This window comes from Balaenoptera physalus, assembly GCF_965194825.1.
Source record: "Balaenoptera physalus genome assembly, chromosome: X".
NCBI classification, from domain to species: Eukaryota; Metazoa; Chordata; class Mammalia; order Artiodactyla; family Balaenopteridae; genus Balaenoptera; species Balaenoptera physalus.
The window spans coordinates 134,538,674-134,561,733 of record NC_138903.1 but is presented as its reverse complement, the minus strand read 5'-3'; the positions used below and the strand labels follow the sequence as shown (position 1 = coordinate 134,561,733).

Genomic DNA, 23,060 nt, shown 5'->3' with positions numbered 1-23,060 from the left:
CAAGACATATGTTTGCTCATTCCAACATCTGTACAGCTTTGCCTCCTGAGCTCAGTGAGACTGCCAAACTCAGCTGGGGATCCCAGCTCTCCATGTTGGGGTCAGGAAATTGTCAATAGGCAAAGAGTTCATGTGATTCTGAGGGCTTACATTGTGAGTTTCTCTTCTGTGGGTCACAGTCACTGTGCTGAGTATTGTTCAATAACTGTAAACAGCTTCCTTACATATCTTATGCAGTTTAACGATTTTTTGTAACAGCAGGAGTGCTAGTCTAGTGCCATTCACAGTATAGGTTTATTAAACGTTTTTCCTGCTTCAATCATCCAGACTCAGCTTTTGTTGCCTGCAACTAAGAGCTGTGACTGATGCAAGCCACCACTTTACGCTGCGCTCTAAATAGGTGCTTAGCGTTCATTACGTGATTTAATCTTCATTTAGAGGAATCCTTCCTTATAGAAAGCAAAGCAATGGGCAAGAGGCATTTCTAACGGTGGTATGAGGGGTAAAGGGAGAGAGGTTTCAGTGAGAGAAGCTTTCTAGATGGAGGAAGCATGTATAAATGCACAGGAGACTGAGCATGATATGAAATAAAGTATGACACCTTTGGCATTTTCAAAGGATTAATTCTTAGACTTTCATAAATTCTCCTAATCCAATAAAAGCATTATAATGTAGAATTTCCTCCATAAAACGCAGTAAAATGCAATGGTTTATATAGTATACAACCTATAGGATGGTCTTAAGTGCCCCTCCCATCCCTATTAAGATGGGTACCTCTGGGATAGCCAGCCATCCTTGTTTTAGCAAAAGTCTCACATCCCAGGGACTCTCTCAGTCCTAGCCAAACTGGGATGATTGCTCACTCTTGAAAACTGTCCTTTAATATAATGTGACATCACTCACTTAGCTACAGTTGATTCGTTCTGCATAGGCACCAGACTTAAACCTGGCTGATGAATCCCTCCCTCAGATTTACGGATATGGGACCACAGTGTCTGTGGCAGCCCTGGAGGTGCCTTGCAGATTTTCTTTCAAGAAGAAACCTATTGTGAGGAATGTAGTCAGCCAACAGCCTCCAATTGTAACACTGTTAGGATATTTTTGCATCATTTGATCCAAGGCCATTCCCATCCCAGCACCTCCAGCCATTTTCTGAGCACAGGAGTGATACTAGGGCCATTTCTGTCCAATGCGGGATTCATCTCATCAGCAACCTTTGCTCTGGATTCCCCAGTTGGACTGGCTGTTACTTCCATAGAGTTGCACTGCAATCTGAGGCACTTCCTACCCATTCCTCCTTCATTTCCTATCCTTTAACAAGCGTCAGACCTGTGTTGTGGTCTGAAGTCTCTCCCTGCCCACTCCTGCTCCTCCTCTTTATCTTCCTAATCATTACCCACAATAAATCTCTAGATGCCAACTTGGCATCTGCTTTTCAGATGATCCAACCTGGCATAGTGTTCTCCAGTGGTTGAAGCTGTAAGATGAAAATTTAGGAAGGTGTCAGTAACCCTATTTCCTGTTGCATGGACCTGAGAAACAAAAGGAGCTTTGGAGGGAGGGGGAGAGAGGGAGAGAAAGGGAGAGAAAGAGAGAGGGAGAGAGAGGGAGAGAGCTCACAAATAAATGTATGAGGAAGAATAGAGATTAAAGAATGATAGAGTCTTGATGGCATTTGAATCCTTGGTTTTGACCATTCTTGAGGCCTAACTGTACCTTGTTCTTTCCAAGTTCTGATTGCTCCACTCCTAGAATTTTGTGAGACACCCCATTACCTTTCCATAAATTTCTCTTTCACTTAAGTTAGTTTCAGGTAGGTTTTTGTCAATTTAAACTAATGAAATGCCTCTTCGGTGTAAACTTATTGTACAGGCTACTAAATTTGTGCTGAATCATATTTCTGTTGAGAGTCAGAAATGTCCATACCCTGTTCATATCCTCATATACAAAATTAATACACTTTTCAGGTTTTACCAAATTTTTATCCATCAGTAGATGAGGGAAATTTTGCATGGCCTAGACGATTTCTTCTGAAAACTTTTAGCATTCATTTGTTTCTGTATAGAGTGTATAGTAGAATTGTTGTCATAGACCAAAGCCTCAGCCAAATTCAACATTGCACTGTGTACAGAATATTTATTTTCTGGCTAAAGTCACTTTTAGTTACATAATAAAAGTTACTTTTATTATGAATGTTCATTTTCTTTCTTTCTTTTCTTTATTTTTTAACCTTTCAAAGATCACTAGTAGTTGGTTCTTTTAAAGACCATTTTGATGAATAAAAGTTCAAAATTACAATACACACTTTGAATCACTTTTCAACAACTCTTAAGGTTATGAACAAGATTAGAAAGCATGAAAGCTTCACTAAGATGCTGATAAAACCAAGATGTAGATGTTGGCCAGAGATGGTGGCTCCCACATATCTTTCTTATACAATAGCCCATGCAAGAGATGGTGGTACTTTAGTCTAGAGCAGGGATTGTCAAATTAGAGCCCACAGGCCTAATTCTGCCTCCTGTCTATTTTCGTAAATAAAGTTTAATTAGAACATATCCACACTCACCATCTAAATATTGTCTGTGACTACTTTTGCTCAATGAACATGGATTTGAATAGTGGCAGACAGACTGCATGTGCCCCACAAAGCCTAAAATATTTACTGCCTGACCTTTTTCTAAAAAAAAATTGCCAACACTTGGCCTTAAGTATTAGCAGTACAAGTGGAGACAAATAAATAAGCAGATTATATTTTTGGAATCAGAGCAGGAACAAGCCTGGTGAGTTCTAGTAACATAAAGGAAGGCCAGAGTGGCTAAAACATAAAACCCAGATACTATCATTGGTTTTTTTCTTTTCCTATTTTGTAGCACATTTATACCTATTGCTTTTTACTCAGACGTTAACTCATTCATTCAACAAATGTTCTTTAAGTTCCCACTCTGTCCTAGACACTATGTTAGCTTCTTCACACAAACACACAAATCATAATAAGGGAAACCAACAAGTAAGCAATTATAACAGAGGGGGAATAATTTAATTGATGCAAAGAGGAGGAAATAAACTTTTGTTTCACTACCTATTCAATATTTATCTGATATGCCATATCACCTTCCCCAAACTGTACCCGAGCCACACCTTGCCTGGTTGGTCACGCCTCCCCTCCAGTCACTAAAGTACATCACCGTCATAGCAGCTAACACTCATAGAGCATTTACTGTGTGTCAGATATGGCCAGGCACTTTACACATATTGTCTCATTTCATCACCACAAACCTGTAATATAGATACTATTATTATGCTCATTTGTGAATTAGGAAATTGAGGGTTAAAGAATTGATGTCCTTTGCCCAAGATCTCATACGTGCCCCAGAAAAGAGCACTCATGTCAACTATTTTCTACTTCCTGTGCTCTGGCTTGCTGCTGATGCCTAATGTTAAGATCATTGCTGCTTGATGGTATCACCTACCAAAGGCACCACCACCACTGCCAATACCAACCAATGTCTGTGCCAAAGTCTTATGTCTAGAGCATTAATATTTGGGTCCAGGACATTGTTTCTTGAAGCTCTTAGTATTGTTTCTGATAGATGCCAAATATCTGAGAACAATGAACATATTTTGTAAAAGAGTTCTTTGTAGTTTTTATTTGTGCTTTTATTACAGTTCTTGCCCTCCGATCTGGAGCCAGATTACCTAGGTTTGAATCTCAGCCCTGACACTTAACTACTGTGTGATCCTGGTGAAATTGCTTAACTTCTCTGTGCCCCAGTTTCCTTATCCTTAAATCAGGGATAACAGTAATATTTATCTTAAGTGTTTGTTATAAAACACAGCTCACCATTTGGCATATAGCGCAAATTTAGTAAATGTTGGTTACTATTATTAAGGCAACTGGCTTCTTTTTCCGACTCTTACAGGCTTTATCTATCAACCTCTTGCCTCTTTCTGAGTACTTTCTGTTGATTTCACCTTACCTTTATTGATCTTATCACTCTAATTGCTACTGTCATGTTCTTTCCTACTACAGGACCTTTGGTCATACTGTTCCCTCCATCTGGGATGTTCCTTTTCCTGTTGCTTGGCCAATTCCTGTTTGTTCTTAAACTCGATAAGGGCATGAACTCTTATCTGTTTTGTTTTGTTTTGCTTTGCTTTTTTTTACCATTTTACACCCAGTGCTTAATACTGCACCTGGGGTTCAGTAGACACTCATTAATGTTTGCTGCCTGAATGAGCACCAGTCTGAGTCTGTCATCTCACTTTATTCAGTTATTCCTCTGTATATTAATTCACATCCTAGCTATAGCCTTTTTTCTTTCTACTCACTGGTTTACACAATTCTAAACAAATATTCACTAAACACAATATTTGTTAGGTCTGGGCTAGGGACTTGGAATATAAATTTGAAAAATATGAATTTTCTGCTCTCAAGAAGGTACGTGCTCATTGGGGGACACAGGCATGCAAAGAGAGAAATTATAATCCAAAACGGTAAGTGGTATACTTGAGGCCTGTGCTGGATACATTGGTCATATTGGACCCACGAAAAAGGATCAATTTTCCAAATAGACAAATAGGGGTAAAGCGTCTGGCAGCAAGAATTCCAGGGTAAAAGTATGAAGGGTTTTTTCTTCTTTTGTTGATGCTGACTTCTACAGATCTTTTCCTTTATTATTACCCTTTTGAGTAACAATTTTACTCTCCAATAACTACAATACTGCTCACTTTCCCATTTTCAATGTCTATACATTACATCTGTTGTGTGTTGTTGCTCTCAATTTCTTCCCTTTGCCCTGAATTTCCATTGCACATACTATTTCAGCGCATTTTTTGTCCTTCTTTGTAATATGTACTGTTCTTCAGTTTTTACGTGCATAAGATATGAATTCTTAACGGCCCGTTCCATTCTAGTGCTCAATGTGCTTAACACTGCACCTGGACCTTGGATTCAAGGTGCTCAAGTAAATTGGTGGGAGTCCAGCAGTGGAGTGGTATGCGATGTAAGTTCAAGAAAGTGGTGGAGGGATATCGGAAGAATTTAAGTTCCAGCGACCCTCGATAAACCACCATAAATAGGAGCGTACTGGGAGGAGTCCTGAAACGGCAAGCAAGGCGACCTAGGTTTTACACGCGTAGTTTTCTAGGTCTATCTTCCTGTCTGCGCCTGTGGTTCCCAATCTGCTAAATGAAGGCAATCAACCAGAGCGGCCCGGCTCAGCCCTGTTGCATCAGAGGCTCCAGCACGCCCCGAAGCCCGCTTGATCCCAGGCGCGCGAGGCCCCCACCCTGCATGGCCGGAAGGAGCGGGGCGGGGCCTCCAGGCTAGGCGCCGGGTCCGAGCGCGCTGGGGGAGGGGAGCGCGGAGCCGACAGTTTCAGGGCAAAAAGCGAAAGGCGGGTGCAGGGCTGCCTTCCGAGGCTCTCTTTGCTTGCAGTTCGTCCCGCTTTGCTGAACGGGGAGTCGCGACCTCCGGCACAGGTGGGTTCCGCCCTGTGGGTCGGCGAAGGGGTGTTCTGGGTGGGCGCGATGAGTGGGTTTGCCCAGCCGCTGGCTTTCAGGCCTGGCGCAGTGAGAGGCCGCTGCTCGGCCTCGGGGCGTTGGTACTCACCTTTACCCCGGCAGAGGAGAAGGCCACTTGTGCCTTGCCGCGGGGCTCTCGTCACGGTTTGTGCCAGCTGCGCGAAACACAGCCCGCCCGGAGATCAGCGCGGGGTCAGATGGGCCTAGTGGTTGGGCAGAGCTGGAAGAGCTGAGCAACCTTGCGCCGGGACTGACGCCCAGAGTACATTGTCTCCAACTCGATCGGACTTCCCCGCCCTGGGTCTGTCATTGACTGGGTCTAGCTTTCGGCGAGTCCCTACCCTCTCCCTGCTTTACTTTGCTGGGCAGGTGGAACTCGGCTGTCTGCAAGACCTTGCAGCACTGACTTTCTTTCTTGGTAATGTTTTCTGCCCAGATTTTACCCTTTCTCTGCCCCTCCTGAGCAGGAAACCTAGCAAGAGTCAGGAGTGGCAGGGCAGGGCATTGGGGAAGCTAGGCAAGGCAGCTCTTTCTCTGTTCTGAAAACAACTCTGAAAAGCCTATTTAGGCTTACTTACTTTACTGACTGCCCTGAAAACTGGAAAGAACATTCATTCAATGCCTTAGTTGAATGTTAACTCTGAAGAATGCTCTTCTGAATGCCTTACCATGAAAGATTTTAACCAGATGACAGATGATTGTCCAAAACCTTATGGGTTGAATGAGCATAGTACACTGCCTGGCAAAAGTCTAATCGTAAAAGACTTGGTGACTTAACTATATACTCAAGCACTGAAAGACAAACTTGAGCTCCCATGTGTGGGAATACGTCCATATTCCCTTCCCATACAGAAGTCTTTTAGGGTTGCCTCTTAGCTTGGTATTGCCCTTTCAGGAAACACTGTAGTAAAAATTACACTTTATTTTACATTAACTTAACTATAAAGGCAAAGAATTAGAAACACTATGGAAGGACATTGTACTGTCATTCTGATTCTTCCTCATTAAGGAACTGGTGATAATGATAACGGCAACCATATATTGTGCAAAACACTGTAATCTTCACAACCATGAGAGGTAAATGTGCTTATGTATCACGATACTTAAAGAGGTTATACTTTATCTCATAACCAGTATGATGAAGGGGATTTTCAATTTGTCGGTTGAGTCTGGGGGCGTCTTTTGTGTGTCCCACCTCATTCTCTATTTCTGGGAAGGGTGGATTGGGAGGGATCACTTCCTGGTTTTGGTATCTGTATCAGGAACCGCAAGCGGTTCTGTATCTCTGCTTGTCAACCCTGGGAACAGCAGTAAAATATCCAAATTGATCACTCACTGTCTGCAGTGTTTCTGGCAGCTGTGTTTTCTGCCTGCCAGGATGGTGGGTGGGTGGAGCTGTGGGCCCTGGATTAATAAACCCCCTCGGATGGGAAACGTCTCTTTCTGCTTGGAGCCAAAGTGAACATAGACCCACCAGTTGGGCACCATTGTGACCCTCTTTCTACAACACCAAACGTCCCCCATGCTCATATGGGCTGTACATGTACCTGCCATTGCCCACGTGTAAAGAATTTACAGGATGAGAGGCTTTGGGCAAAACCCGGTCCCTGCCACAGCTGCAGGGTTTAGGCAAGGAGTGGCCACCGGTATGAATGTGAGTGTTGTTCAAGGCGTGGGACCTGTTGATTTCCCAAATGGTCAATAGAGTGAGAGGGAAATTCTGATAGACATCTGCTGAGCTGACCTTGTGGGTGAGTATAGGGCTGGTTGTTTGGAGGACCTGGTGGATGCGCTGGCCGTATGTTTACTCTGTTCGTTCATCCTTCCACTCCAAAGACAATCAATGAACGCTTACTCCGTGCCAGGGTGCTGCTCCACTCCCAGAGGTTAGCAGCACAGGAGGACAGTAGGTTTGAGAGGACAACAGGAGTTCAACTTGAAGCATGTGAAGTCTGAGGCGTCCTCACTCTTCCCCATTCCCAGTATCTAATCAGTACAAAATCGTGTCACTTCCGCATCCTGAATATGTTTTTAAACCCATCCACTTCTCTTCGCCCCCACTGCTACTCAGAATTTCAACCCAGCAACATTCTTTTTCTGTTAATTTTTTAAATTTTTATTGTAAAAGACCCAAATCACTGCTTGACCCTTAGCCCTCATGGGAAAGCCACCATAACCACGGCAACAATGACAGCATCAACAACATACAACAGCCCAGTGAGCTCTGTATGACCCCTAATAAATTGTGTCAATTGACATAAACTTTATTTTCTCTACTTCCCAAAGTGTTTTTAAATTTTTGTATCGAGATATAATTTACACACCATAAATTTGACTCATTTTACGTGTACATTCAAGGATTTTTAGTAAACTTATCGAGTGGTGCAACCATCACTATAATCCAATATTAGATATTTCCATCACCTCAATGGCACCTCTCTCTTGCCCATGTGCACTTAGTCCCCATTACCACCCTAGCCCCTGGGAACCACTAATCTGCTTCTTGTCTCTATGGATTTGCCTATTCTGGACATTTCATATAAATGGAATCACGCAGTATGCAATCTTTTGTGACTTGCTTCTTTTTACTTAGTGTGACGTTTTCAAGTTTCATCCATGTTGTAATGTGAATCAGTACTTCATTACTTTTGATGGCCAAATAATGGTATATAATATATGTATATACCACCTTTTGTTTATGGACATTTGGGTTATTTCCACCTTTTGGCTATTGTGAATAAGGCTGGTATGGACATTTACGCACAAGATTTTGGATGCACATATGTTTTCAATTCTCTTGGGTAGGTACCTAGGAGTGGAAGTGCTGGGTCATATAGTAACTGTATGTCTAATCTTTTGCCAAAGTATTTTCCGAAGGGGCTGTGCCATTTTATATTGATTACATTTACATGCACCACCAGCAGTGTATAAAAGTTCTAATTTCTCCACATCCTCACCAATGTTTGTTATTTTTCCTTTTAAAAAATTTCTGGCTGCCCTTGTGGGTGTGAAGTAATATCTCATTTTGAATTTGATTTGCATTTCCCTAATCGTAATAATATTGAACATCTTTTCATCTGTTTCTTGTCCATTTGTGTATGTTCTTTGGAGAAAAGTCTATTAAATATTTTGCCCATTTTTCAATAAGGTTTTTTCCCTTCCTATTATTGAGATGTAAGAATTCTTTATATTTTTAAGATACAAATCCTTTATCAGGTATATGATTTGAAAATATTTTTTCCAGTCTGTGACTTATCTTTTCATTTTTTAATTGTGTCTTTTGAAAGACAAAGGTTTTGAATTTTTATTAAGTTCAATTTATCATTTTTCTTTTGTAAATTCTACTTTTTGGTTAAGAACACTTTGCTTAATCCAAGGTCACGAAGATTTTCTCCTATATTTTCTTCTGCAAGTTTTATAGTTTTATCTTCCATTTATGTCCAATCCATTTTGACTTCGTTTTTTTTAATTGAAGTATAATTGACCTACAACACTATGTTACTTCCAGGTGTACAGTATGGTGATTTGATATTTCTGTACATTACAAAACAATCACCATGATGAATCTAGGTACCACCTATCACCATACAAAGATATTATAATGTTATTTACTATATTCCCTATGTGTACATTAAATCCACACAATTCATTTATTTTGTAACTAGAAGTTTGTACCTCTTAATCTCTCTTACCTGTTTCTCTCATCCGCCCTTACCTCTCTCCCCTCTGGCAACCACCAGTTTGTTCTCTGTGTCTATGAGCCTGTTTCTGTTTTGCTAGGTTTAATCATTTGTTTTGTTTTTTAGATTCCACATATAACTGAAATCACATGGTATTTCTCTTTCTCTGTTTGACTTATTTCACTCAGCATAATAACCTCTAGGTCCATCCATGTTGTTGAAAAAGGCAAGATTTCATTCTTTTTTTATGCCTGAACATTATTCCTGTGTGTGTGTGTGTGTGTGTGTGTGTGTGTGTGTGTGTGTATACCACATCTCTTTATGCATTCATCTATCAGTGAGCACTTAGGTTGCTTCCATATCTTGGCTATTGTAAGCAATGCTGCATTGAACACAGGGGTGCACGTATCTTTTCAAATTAGTACTTTCACTTTTTAGGGTATATACCCAGAAGTGAAATTGCTAGATCATATGGTAGTTCTATTTTTAATTTTTAAAGGAACCTCCGTACTGTTTTCCAGAGTGACTGTACCAATTTACATTCCCACCAACAGTGCACAAGTGTTCCCTTTTCTCCACATCCTAACCAACACTTGTTATTTGTTGTGTTTTTAATAATAGCCATTATGACAAATGTGAGGTGGTATCTGTTTGTGGTTTTGATTTGCATTTACCCTCCTCCACAGGGATTAGACCTACATCATGGCCCAACAGCTGTCCCAGTCTTTTCAAACTCTGTCTCCATTTTCTCTCACATATGTTTCCCCTGATAAACCACTTGTACATCTCTTCCTGTCATGGCATCTCCTTCTCAGAGCACCCGAACTAATTCAGTTGTCAACATTACAAATTGGGAGATTTCTTATGTAATGTGCATTTCTGGCTCCTCTCAAATCTGGCAACATTCGGACTGTCTGGCAATAATTAGCTAGAGCTGAGTAGTGGCTAGGATTTTTGGACAGATCAAGCATTCTTCAGTTCACCGCTCTTACCACAATCCCCTATTGTCTCTTATACTTTACCTATTTATGTTACTTGCCTAGCCCCTGTGGGCATTTAATTTTGAGGCCCTGATGTAAAGGAGCATTCTTTTAACTCATGTAATCCAATATATTATTGCACTAGTTAAACACAGACACAGATATGACAGATAATCTCAGCTTAGAGCTTTCGTATTGGCCTACTTTACATCAGATATCTTCATGAATAATTCCCTTTTTCTTCAAATATCATTTTGCTCAATAAAGTCTACCCTGATCACCCTGTTTAAGTGTCCTACTACCTCCAGCACATCCCTTTATCCTGCCAGATAGCTCTTATTGCCTTCTAATATACTATATAATTTACTCATTTATTATGTTTATCTTTGTCTACCTCCTTCCACTAGAGGATAAGCTCCATGAAAGCAGGCATTTTTGTCGTCTGTTTTGTTCACTGATAAATTCCAAGTGCCTAAAATAGTTCCTGGCACATAGTTGACACCCAATAAATATTTGTTAAATGAATTGTGCAGGAAGAATGAGAGGGAGAATATGGTAGGCAAAGGAAACAACATATGTGAAGGCCCTGAGGCAGTGGGCAAGATAGATGGAGCCGATTATGTGAAGCCATTGTAAAGAGATGACTCAATCCTTTTGTCGGCCCTCAAGGAGCTTTCAGCAAATGGGAAGAGAAAAATAATTAAACAGGCAATTATTGTATGTGTTGTAAGTGCACTAATAAGGGTATGCACAAAGAGCTGTGAAAACACTGGGTAGGCAGCTACTAACTCTTCCTAGGGGAGTTAGGAAGATTTTACAAAGGTGACATTTGAGCTAGGTCTCAGGCAGGAGAGTGACATGATGAAAGTGTTTTAAGAAGATTAATCTGGCAATAGTATGGAAAGTGGATTGGAATATGGATGGAATGGAGGCAAGGAAACCATCTAGTCTATGGCAGTAGTCCAGGTATGAGGTGATGAAGGCATCTATAGGAATGGAAAGAGAAGGACAAATCTGAGAGACATTTGGAAGGAAAAATTGACAGGAGCTAAATGGACTCTTGGCTTTAAGCCTTTTAGGGGGTAATGCTTCTTCCTTAGTAATAACCATGAAAAGATTCAGATTGACCTATTATGTAATTGCTTATTCTGACTAGAATTTCTAGCTATGGCTGTTCTCCAAAAGTTTCTGTTATTGTGATTGATACTTGTTGGACTTTAATTTACATTAAGATGGCTTTAGACTCTAAAGGTTGGGAAGCTCTCAAAAACATCATTTTGACTATGAAACAGCAAATTATTCTATTAAAGGAGAAATGAGGGAAACTATGGGGTTGCAAGGGAAGTTTTACAATGACCTAATAGTTGCTATTTTTTTAAGAATAATATATAAAAGATGGAAAAGAAGGATGAATATAACAGGTGGCACTTGCCTAAAGGATTAGTATTTGGAAGGTTAAGGCCCCAAATTACCTCAGGCTTGTATAAATACATATTTGCAAAGACAACAAGAACAATTTTAACTACATTCTCAGAAAGAAAAAGTACATGTGTCCTGGGATGGATAAGTTATAACTTGATATTGTTAAACTATTCTCAATGAGCAAAAGAATTAAGGAGAATAAGGACAGGTGCTTTAACACTGGACTTATATAAGTATACTACCACTTCTAACAAAGGAAAAGGAGGAAGAGTTTTCAATCTACTAATCAATAAACTAAATATGTCCTGGGTTAGCTTCTAGAACAGATTTTCAAGTAAGTGAGTACTTAGAAAATTACACAGTGTTATCAATAAACAAAGACGTTCCACTCAAATCTAATTTTTATTTCTGATTATTAGAGGTGTTTATGGAAATATGACAGCTATAACATGTACATTGAATGAATGAATGAATGAAACTTCAGCAAGATTTTAACAAGTCTTTTATGACCCCCTTGTGAACAAGAATTATGAATCCATGTTGATGGGTTATATAACTAATACAATTATGTATTAATTAATTAAATTACCATACTAAAAGAGTGCTGATAGCAGACCATAAGCAAAGGAAGAGTTTTAGATGGCCTGTTGCAAACCCTACCTTTGGCTTGACATCATCAATATTTTTATTACTTACTTAACTGAAGATTTAGAGCAGATATCTTACCAGATTTAAAGAGGCTATGAAGCTGGAAGAAAAGTAATTCAATCCAATGTCCACAAACATTTATGAAATTCTCCTAAGTACTAGGAACCATGCTAGATGTTAGGGTACAAAAATGAATGACCCAGAGGTCTTCACATTGAGATATGTCCAAGTATTACTGGTGGGAAAGACATAAAGACATATAATTTCAACAAAATATATTGAGAAGGAAAACAGAGGCATAAACAGACTATAATGAGAGAACAAAAGAAAGCTACTAGTTCATTCTGTGACTTTAAGGAAGAATTCTTAGATGAGATGATACCTCCACTGATTCTTGAAAGACGTATAAAAGACAGAGTAGGAACGGCTTCCAGTTTGAGGGAACAAAAAGCATGAACATGAGTTTCTCAGAATTAGGAAAGTATAGTGGGTCTGGGAAACTATAAACAATGAAGTACAAGGATGTAAATAACAGGAAGTGAGGCTGAGAGGTAGCTCAGGATCAGGTAATGGGAGGCATTACGTAACATGATAAGTAAATTGGACTTTACCCTGAAGGCCCTAGGGATCCATTCAAAAGGGATGACATAGACTAATATATATATTTTAATTCACCATTCCTACAGTGTGCAAAATGATTTGAAGGGAGGGCAAATGTGTGTATGGATAGATCAGTTGGGAGGCTTTTGCAGCCTTTGAGTGAGAAATAATGGTGGGCCTGGACTGGGATGGTAGCAGATAGAGATATAATGCAGTGGGTCAGCACTTATAAGAATGCCTGGCACCTAGTACATGTAATATCTGATATATTTGTAATAGGAGTCCTAGGAGAGGAGAGAGAGAATGGTGCAGAAACAATATTTGAAGAGATGATAACTAAGAGTTTTCCAAAAGTAACAAAGTATTGTGTTATTTTGCTATTGCTGCATACCAAGTTACTACAAACTTAGTACTTAAACAAACATCCATTTATTATCTCATAGTTCTGTATGTCAGAAGACCAGGCATGGCATTACTGGGTTCTCTGGTCAGTGTATTAAAGGCTGAAATTGGGGTGTTGGGTAGGCTGTATTCTTTTCTGGAGGCTTTGGCTAAGAATCCATATCCACCCTCATTCAGACTGTTGGCTGAATTCAATTCCATGTGGCTGTAGGACTGAGGTTGCTGTTTCCTTGCTGCATATCAGCCACATAGTCCTCTCCATCTTCAAAGCCAATAGAAGCAGACAGCAGATTCCTCTGCTGCTTCAAGTCTCTTTCACCAGAAAGATCCCTGTCCCTTTTAAGGGATTGCTGGATTAGGTCAGACCCACCAAAGATCATCTCCCTTTCTTAATGTCAGTTGTGCCATATACATAACCTAATCATGCATGAAGTCACAGATTTAAAAAGTGCTATAACTCAGAGCAGAATAAATAAAGAAAACCTCATCTAGATGTATTTTAATAAAGACTGCTAAAAAATAAAGAAAAAGAAACAATCTTAAAAACAGAGAAAAAAGATGTATTACCTTACAAGGAGTAGCAATTAGATTGGCTTTAACTTCTCAACAGAAACAATGTGAACATAATGGAACAATATCTTCAAAATGCTGGAGAAACTAACTGCTAATCGAAAATTCTATATCCAATGAAAATAGCCTTTGAAATGAAAGTAAGACGGATGTTTTTAGATGGTCCCAACTTACAGAACCTTCCACCAAACACCAAAGGAAATATTTAGGATCTTTAGGCCGAAGTAAAATGATCCCAAATGAACACTTGGAGATACAAAGTAAAATGATCCCAAATGAACGCTTGGAGATATAAAATGGATGCAATGGAGAGGTTAAATATGTGGGTAGATCTGAATGTCCCTGTGGGATGTATGTGTGTGTGTTTGTGTGTGTGTATAATTAAAATACACAACAGCAGTTGAAGAAGGAAGATAGAGCTAATATAAATTCTTTAATTTGCATTATAATTTAAAAAAATCAGAGATACGTGTTATAATCACTAGAATAACTGCTTTTAAAAAAACAGTAAAAGAATGTATAACTAACAAGTAAACAAAGGAGGAAATGGAATGATACAAATTACCTAATCAGTGCAAAGCAAAGCAAGAGAGAAAGGTAACAAAACAGGCAAGACAAATAGAAAGCAAATATTTGACTTCACACATTAATTAAATGACAAATCATGAGGTTAAAAAACAAAATCTAACTACATATGTGCTGTTTATAAGAGACAAAAGGGTGGAATAAATATACACCACAAACACTACCCCCCCCAAAAAAACCTGATTTAGATATAATAATATAAAACAAGACTTTATGGCAGGTTTTTTTACTAGACATAAGAGATATTTTGTGTTGATAAGAGAGGCCATCCACCAAGAAGATAAAATTACTGTTCTAATTTGTATGCAACCCAAATATACAAAGCAAAAATTGACAGATGTCCAGTAAATAAATTCAGTCATAATCAGAGATCTTAATACATATCCCTCAATAACTAACAGATCATAAGACAAATAAAACCAATAAGTATATAGAACAGTTGAACAATAATATTAACAAACAACCTAATTGACAGACATATACAGATGACCTTATGCAACAACTACAGAATATATATTCTTTTCTGCACCCAAAAAATAGATGATATGCTAGACCATACAGCAACAATTTACAGTTGTACTGAGGGTTTTTTTTGCCACAATGAAATAAAGTTAGAAAACAATAATAAAAATAAAAATAGAAAATCCCTCTAAAATACGTTTACTTTTAAATAACCTGTAGGTCGAATTTTAAAAATCACAATGGAAATTAGAAAATATTTTAATTGGCTAAAAAATGAAAATATTGCATATAAAAACTCATGGTGGGGGAGGGGTGAATAGTCAGAGCACAGAGCATTTTTAAGACAATGAAAATACTCTGTGTGTTATTATAAAGGATACATGTCATTATACATTTGCCCAAACCCATAGAATGTAGAACACCCAGCGTGAACCCTAATATAAGTTATGGGCTTTGGGTGATAATGATGTGTTTATGTAGGTTCATCACTTGTAACAAATGTATCACTCTGTGGTGGAGGATATTGATAATGGTGGGGATTATGCACGTGTAGGGGCAGGAGGTGTATGAGAAATCTCTATATCTTTCCCTCAATTTTGCTGTGAACCTAAACCTGCTCTAAAAAAAATCTTGCTTAAAAAAATGTACAGTGGGCAAAAGATCTTTGGACAGACACTTGACCAAAGAAGATATATAGGTGGCAATTAAGAATATGAAAATATGCACAGCATTATTCATAATTAGGGAGATGCAAATTAAAACAACAATGAGATATTACTGCACACCTGTTAAAATGGCTAAATCCAAAAAACTGACAATACCAAGCTCTAGCAAGGATGCAGAAGAATGGGAGCTCTCATTCATTGCTGGTGGAATGCAAAATAGTACAGCTACTTTGGATGACAGTTTCAGAGATTCTAGTAATGTTAAGTAAAACATCAATAGCACTCTTCGGCATTTACCCAAGTGATCCACAGACTATGTTCACCAAAAAAAAAAAAAAAAGTGTATTTCTGTATGTATGTGTGGCAGTTGTGGAGATTTCAGCTGTATGTGATCTTGAGGTTGGTTCTCCAAACTGTTGATTGTTGATGAGTTTCCTTGAAGGAATGGGAATGGCAAATAATGAGGGAAGGAGGCTTTGACTTTTTATTTTATATATTTCTCAGTTGTTTAGATTTTTTTTTTCTTTTTACAGTGAGGAAGTGGTTTTTTCTTCTAGTTTTATTGAGATATAATTGACATACAGCACTATATAAGTTTAAGGTGTACAACATGATGATTTGACTTACATCATGAAATGATTACCACAATAAGTTTAGTGAACATCCACCATCTCAATAGATACAAAGTTAAAGAAAAGGAAAAAAATTTTTTTCCTTGTGATGAGAACTCTTAGGATTTACTCTCTTAACAACTTTAGTGTATAACATTCAATGGTGTTAATTATATTTATCATGTTGTACATTACATCTCTAGTACTTATGTATCTTATAACTGGAAGTTTGTACCTTTTGATCTTGTTCATCCAATTCCTTCTCCCTCCACTCCCCGCCTCTGGTCTGATCTCTTTTTCTATGAATTTATTTGTTTGTTTGTTTGTTTTTGAAGTATAATTGACCTACAACACTATGTTAGTTCCTGTTACACAGCATAGTGATTTGATATTTCTATACATTTTTAAATGATCACCCGGATAACTCTACTTACCATCTGTCACCATACAAAGATATTACATAGCTATAACTATATTCCCCACACTGTACATTTCATACTGGTGACTCATTTATTTTGCAACTGGAAATTTGTACCTCTTAATCTCCCTAATCTATTTCTTTCCTCCCCCCACTGCTCTCCCTTCTGGCAAACACCTGTTTGTTTTCTGTATCTATGACTCTGTTTCTGTTTTATTATGTTTGTTAATTTGTTTTGGTTTTTAGATTCCACATATAAGTGAGATCATATAGAATTTGTCTTTCTCTGTCTTATGTATCTTACTTAGCATAATACCCTCTAGGTCTATCCATGTTTTCACAAATGGCAAGATTTCATTCTTTTTTATGGCTGACTAATATTCCAGTCTGTCTGTGTGTGTGTGTGTGGGTGTAACATCTTCTTTTTGAACTCATATATTGCTGGGATCTAGGTTGCTTCCATATCATGGCTACTGTAAATAATGCTGCAATGAACATAGGGGTGCATATATCTTTTCAGTTTAGTGTTTTCATTTTCTTCATATAAATACCTAGGAGTGGAACTGCTGGATCATATGGTAGATCAGTTTTTTATTTTTTGAGGAAACTTTATACTGTTTTCTATAGTGGCTGCAGCAATTTATGTTCCCACCAACAGTGCACGAGGGTTCCTTTTTCTCCACATCCTCACCAACACTTGTTATTTGTTAGCTTTTTGATAATAGCCATACTGACAGGTGTGAAGTAGTATTTCATTGTGGTTTTGATTTGCATTTACTTGATGATTAGTGATATTGAGCATCTTTTCATGTGCCTGTTGGTCATCTGTATGTCTTCTTTGGGAAAATGTATATTCAGGTTGTCTGCCCATTTTTAATTGGGTTATTTGCTTTTTTTAATGTTGAATTGTGTGAATTATTTGTATATTTTGGATATTAACCAATCAGATACATCATTTACAAAGATCTTCTCCCATTCAAAAGGCAAATTTTTCATTTTGCTGATAGCTTCCTTTGCTGTACAAAAGCTTTTTAGTTTGATGTAATCCCATTTATTTTTGCTTTTGTTTCCCTTGCCTAGGGAGGCATATCCAAAAAACTATTACTAAGACAAATGTAAAAGAGCATACTGCCTATGTTTTCTTCTAGAAGTTTTCTGGTTTCTGGTCTTACATTTAAGTCTTTAATCCATTTTGAGTTTATTTTTGTGAATGGTGTGAGAAAGTAGTCCACTTTTGATTCTTTTGCATGTAGCTGTCCAGGTTTTCCAACATCACTTATTGAAGAGGCTGTCTTTTACCCATTATATATTCTTGCCTACTTTGTTGTAGATTACTTGCCCATATAAGTGTGGGTTTATTTCTGAGTTCTCTATTCTGTTGCATTGATCTATGTGTCTGTTTTTGTGTCAGTACCATACTGTTTTGATTACCATAGTATTATAGTATAGTTTGAAATCAGGGGCATGATACCTCCAGCTTTATTCTTCTTTCTCAAGATTGTTTTGGCTATTTGGGTTTTTTTGTGTTTCCATAAAATTTTATAATTACTTATTCTAGTTCTGTGAAAAATACCACTGATGTTTTGATAAGGATTGCATTGAGTCGCTAGATTGCCTTAGATAGTATGGTCATTTAAACAATATTAATGCTTCCAATCCAAGAACACAGTATATCTTTCCATCTATTTGTGTCGTCTTCAGTTTCTTTCATTGGTTTCTCAGTTTTCTGAGCACATGTCTTTTACTTTTTGGTTACATTTATTCCTAGGTATTTTATTATTTTTGATGTGATTGTGAATGGGATTGCTTTCTTAATTTCTCTTTCTGATAGTTCATTGTTACTGTATAGAAGTGCAACAGATTTCTCTATATTAATTTCATATCCTGCAACTTTACCAAATTAATTGATGAGTTCTAGTAGTTGTTAGGTGGCATCTTTAGGATCTTCACGTATAATATCACGACATCTGCAAACAGTGACAGTTTTACTTCATTCTTTCCAATTTGGATTCCATTATTTTATTTTCTTGTCTGATTGGTCTGGCTAGAACTTCCAATACTATATTGAGTAGAAGTGATGAGAGTGGGCATCCTTGTCTTATTCCTGATTTTAGAGGAAATGGTTTCAGCTTTTCACCATTGAGTATGATGTTAGCTGTGGGCTTGTCATATATGGCCTTTATTATGTTGAGGTATGTTCCCTCTATACCCACTTTGTTGAGAGTTTTTATCGTAAATGGATGTTGAATTTTGTCAAAAGCTTTTTCTTCATCTACTGAAATGATCATATGATTTTTTTCTCTTCAATTTGTTAATGTGTATCACACTGATTAATTTGTGGATATTGAACCATCTTTGTATCCCTGGAATGAATCCCATTTGGTCATGGTGTGTGATCCTTTTAATGTATTTTTGAATTTGGTTTGCTAATATTTTGTTGAGGAATTTGCATATATGTTCATCAGTGATATTGGCCTGTAATTTTCTCTTTTTTTTGATATCTTTGGTTTGGTATCAGGGTGATGCTGGCCTGGTAGAATGAGTTTGGAAGCTATTCCTTCCTCTGCAGTTTTGGGGAATAATTCGAGAAGGATAGGTGTTAACTCTTTAAATGTTTGGTTGAATTTACCTGCGAAGGTATCTGATCCTAGACATTTGTTTGTTGGGAGTTGTTTTCATTCCTGATTTAATGTCATTACTGGTCATTGGTCTGTTGTTCATATTTTCTGTTTCTTCCTGATTCAGTCTTCAGATATTGTACATTTCTAGGATTTTTTCCATTTCTTCTCTGTTGTCCATTTTATTGGTGTATAACTTTCTGTGGTAATCTCTTATGATCCTTTCTATTTCTCTGGTGTTGGTTCTAACTTGTATTTTATTACTGATTTTACTTATTTGGGCCTTCTTTTCTTCTTGATGAGTCTGGCTAAAGGTTTATCGATTTTGTTTATCTTTTTAAGAACCAGCTCCTAGTTTCGTTGATCTTTTCTATTGTAGTTTAGTCTCTGTTTCATTCATTTCTTTTCTGATCTTTATGATTTCTTTTCTACCAACTTTGGGTTTTGTTTGTTCTCCTTTTTCTTGTTCCATTACATGTAAGATTAGGTTGTTTGAGATTTTTCCTGTTTCCTGAGGTAGGTTTGAATCACTATAAACGTCCCTCTTAGAAATTTTTTGCTGCATCCCATAGATTTTGGATCACTGTATTTTCATTTTCATATTCATATTTTTTTATGTCCTCTTTGATTTCTTCAGTGACCCTTGGTTGTTTATTACAATGTTGTTTATTCTCCATGTGCTTGTGTTTTTTACAGTTTTGTTTCTTGTAGTTGATTGCTAGTCTCATAGCATTGTGTTTGCAAAAGATGCTCAATGTGATTTCAGTCTTCTTAAATTTACTGAGATTTATTCTGTGGCTTAGCATGTGATCTATCCTGGAGAATATTCCATGTTACTTGAAAAGAATGTGTATTATGGGGCTTTTGGATGGAATGTTCTATATATACTATTAAGGCCATCTGGTCTAATGTGTCATTTAAGGCCAATGTTTCTTACTGATTATCTGTCTGGATGATCTGTCTATTGCTGTAAGTAGGGTGTTAAAGTCCCCTACTATTGTTGTGTTACTGTCAGTTTCTCCCTTTATGTTTGTTAATATTGCTTTATGTATTTAGATGCTCCTATGTTGGGTGCATTTATATTTAAAATTGTTATATCTTTTTGTTGGATCGATCCCTTTATCATTATGTAATGTCCATCTTTATCTCTTGTTACAGTCTTTATTTTAAAGTCTATTTTGTCTGATATAAAAATCGCTACCCCAGCTTTCTTTTCATTTCTGTTTACACGAAATACCTTTTTTCCATCCCCTTACTTTCAGTCTGTATGTGTCTTTAGATCTGAAGTTAGTATCTTGTAAGCAGCATAAATAGGGGTCTTGTTTTTGTATCCATCCAGCCACTCTGTCTTTTGATTGGAACGTTTAGTTCATTTACCTTTAAAGTAATTATTGTTGGGACTTCCCTGGTGCTCCAGTGGTTAAGACTCTGTGCTTCCAATGCAGGGGGTGCGGGTTCAATCCCTGGTCAGGGAACTAAGATCCCACATGCTGTGTGGCCAAAAAATAAAAATAAATAAATACATAAATAAATACTTAATTATTGTTAGGTATGTACTTATTGCTATTTTGTTAATTGTTTTGGGATTGTCTCTGTAGTTTTTTAAATTGATGTTCTTTTCTTCTTTTGCTCTCTCTCCTTGTGATTTGATGACTATCTTTAGCATTATATTTGGATTCCTTTCTCTTCTCTCTCTGTGTGTGTGTATCTATTATAGTTTTTTGATGTGTATTTACCATGGGATTTATATATAGCAAATTATATATGTGTATATATATATATATATATACATATATATATACATATACACACACATATATATGTAATTATTGTAAGCTACTGATCTCTTTAGTTTGAATGCATTTTAACAACCCTGCATTTTCACCCTCCTCCCCCAGTGTTTACTATTTGACATCTTATTTTGCATCTTTCTGTTTTATGTATCCCTTAACTACTCATTGTGGTTATAGATGATTTTACTACTCTAGTCTTTTAACCTTCCTACTAGCTTAATAAGTGGTTAATTTTTCTACCATGACTGTATATATTTGCCTTTACCAATGAGATTTTTCCTTTCATAATTTTCATATTTCTGGTGGTGGCCTTTTCTTTTCCACTTAGAGAAGTACCTTTAACATTTCTTGTAAAGCTGTTTTGATGGTGCTGAACCCTCGTAGCTTTTGCTTGTCTGTAAAACTTGATCTCTCCATCAAAACTGAATGAGAGCCTTGCTGCGTAGAGTATTCTTGGCTGAAGTTTTTTCCCTCTCATCACTTTAAATATATGGTGCCACTTCCTTCTAGCCTGCAGAGTTTCTGCTGAAAAGTCAGTTGACAACTTTATGGGAATTCCCTTGTATGTAACTTGTTGCTTTACCCTTGCTGCTTTTAATATTCCCACTTTATCTTTAATTTTTGCCATTTTAATTACAGTGTGTCTTGGTGTGTTCCTTTTTGGGTTGATCCTGTTTGTGACTCTCTGTGCTTCCTGGACATGGATGTCTGTTTCCTTTCCCAGGTTTGGGAAGTTTTAAGCTATTATGTCTTCCAATATGTTTTCTGCCCCTTTCTCTCTTCTCCTTTTGGGACCCCTGTAATGCAAATGTTAGTACACTTGATGTTGTTCCAGAGGTCTCTTAAACTGTCTTCATTTTTTAAATTTCTTTTTTCAGCTTAAGTAATTCCCACTACTCTGTTTTCCAGTTAGCTGATCTGATCCTCTGTATCATGTAATCTATTGTCGATTCCTTCTAGTGTGCTTTTTAATATCAGTTATTGCATTCTTCACCTTTGCTTGGCTCCTCTTTATATTGTCTAACTCTTTGTTAAAGTTCTCACTGTGTTTGTCCAGTCTTCTCCCAAGTTCTTTGAGCATCTTTATGATCATGACCTGAACTCTTTATTGGGTAGATTGCTTATCTCCACTTAGTTCTTCTTCTGGGATTTTATCTTGTTCCTTCATTTGGAACATATTCCTCTATTGCCTCATTTTGCCTAATTTGCTATTTTTATTTCTATGTATCTGGTAGGTTGTTACATTTCCCAACTTTGGAGAAGTGGCGTTTTTTATGAGGCATCCTATGTGTCCGAGCAGTGCACTCCCCTCTGGTCACCAGAGTTATATGCCCTGGGGGTGCCCCCTGTGTGGGCTGTGTGGGCCCTTCTGTTGTGGGGGGCTGACTACTATGAGTGGTCTGGTAGGTATGGCAGGCCCTGTCTGGCTGATTATCAGGCTCTGCCTTGTACAGAGGCTGCTGGCCACTGGAGGTTTGGGCTGGGTCTCAAGAGGGATGGCTGCAGAGCCCCAGGAAATCCCAGGGCTAGTGCTGGCCCATGGGTGGGCAGAGCCCAGTCAGTGTGGCTTGTTGCAGGGCCAGTTGTCCCAGATCAAGCATCAGCCTGCCAGTGCATGGGGCCAGTTCCTGACATGGCTGACTGTGGCATCTGATATTACAAAGCTGGTGTCAGCCCACTGTTGAGTGGGTCTGGATCCTGGGGCAGCTAGCTGAGGGGCCCACGGTGTCTTAAAGCTGGTGTCAGCCTCCTGATGGGCAGGATTGTGGCCCAGGGAGGTCCTGGAGCTGGTGTTAGCCTGTTGGTTAGTGGGGTTGTGGCCCTGGTGATCTTGGGCCTAGTGTTGCCTCACTGGTGGGCAGAGTCAGGACCTGGAGTCTAGTACTAGTGCTAACAGGCTGGGGGTGGGTCCAGGTCCTGGTGCTAATAATCTAGAGGGAGGATTCCACAATGTTCCTTGCCAGCACCAGTGTCCTCATGGTAGAATGAGCTCCCCAAATGGCTGCCACCAGTGTCTGTATCCCCAGGGTGAGCTGCAGTGGCCTTCTGCCTCTCCAGGAAGCTCTCCAAGATCAGCAGGTGG

General features: G+C 38.2%; 2 protein-coding genes across 4 annotated transcripts in view; one reads left to right on the top strand and one right to left on the bottom strand.

Moving 5' to 3' along the window:
• Positions 1-14,673, bottom strand: part of SPRY3 (sprouty RTK signaling antagonist 3) — a 110,538-nt gene extending 95,865 nt beyond the window's left edge. The window contains exon 1 of the mRNA XM_082447890.1: positions 5,612-14,673. The gene's annotated coding sequence lies outside the window, so the exon portion shown is untranslated. The remainder of the gene's footprint in view (positions 1-5,611) is intronic.
• Positions 5,333-23,060, top strand: part of TMLHE (trimethyllysine hydroxylase, epsilon) — a 64,533-nt gene continuing 46,805 nt past the window's right edge. Inside the window, exon 1 of one of the 3 annotated variants that reach the window (XM_082447861.1) lies at positions 5,333-5,481. The gene's annotated coding sequence lies outside the window, so the exon portion shown is untranslated. The remainder of the gene's footprint in view (positions 5,482-23,060) is intronic. The other 2 variants (XM_082447859.1, XM_082447860.1) reach the window with 2 other exon arrangements.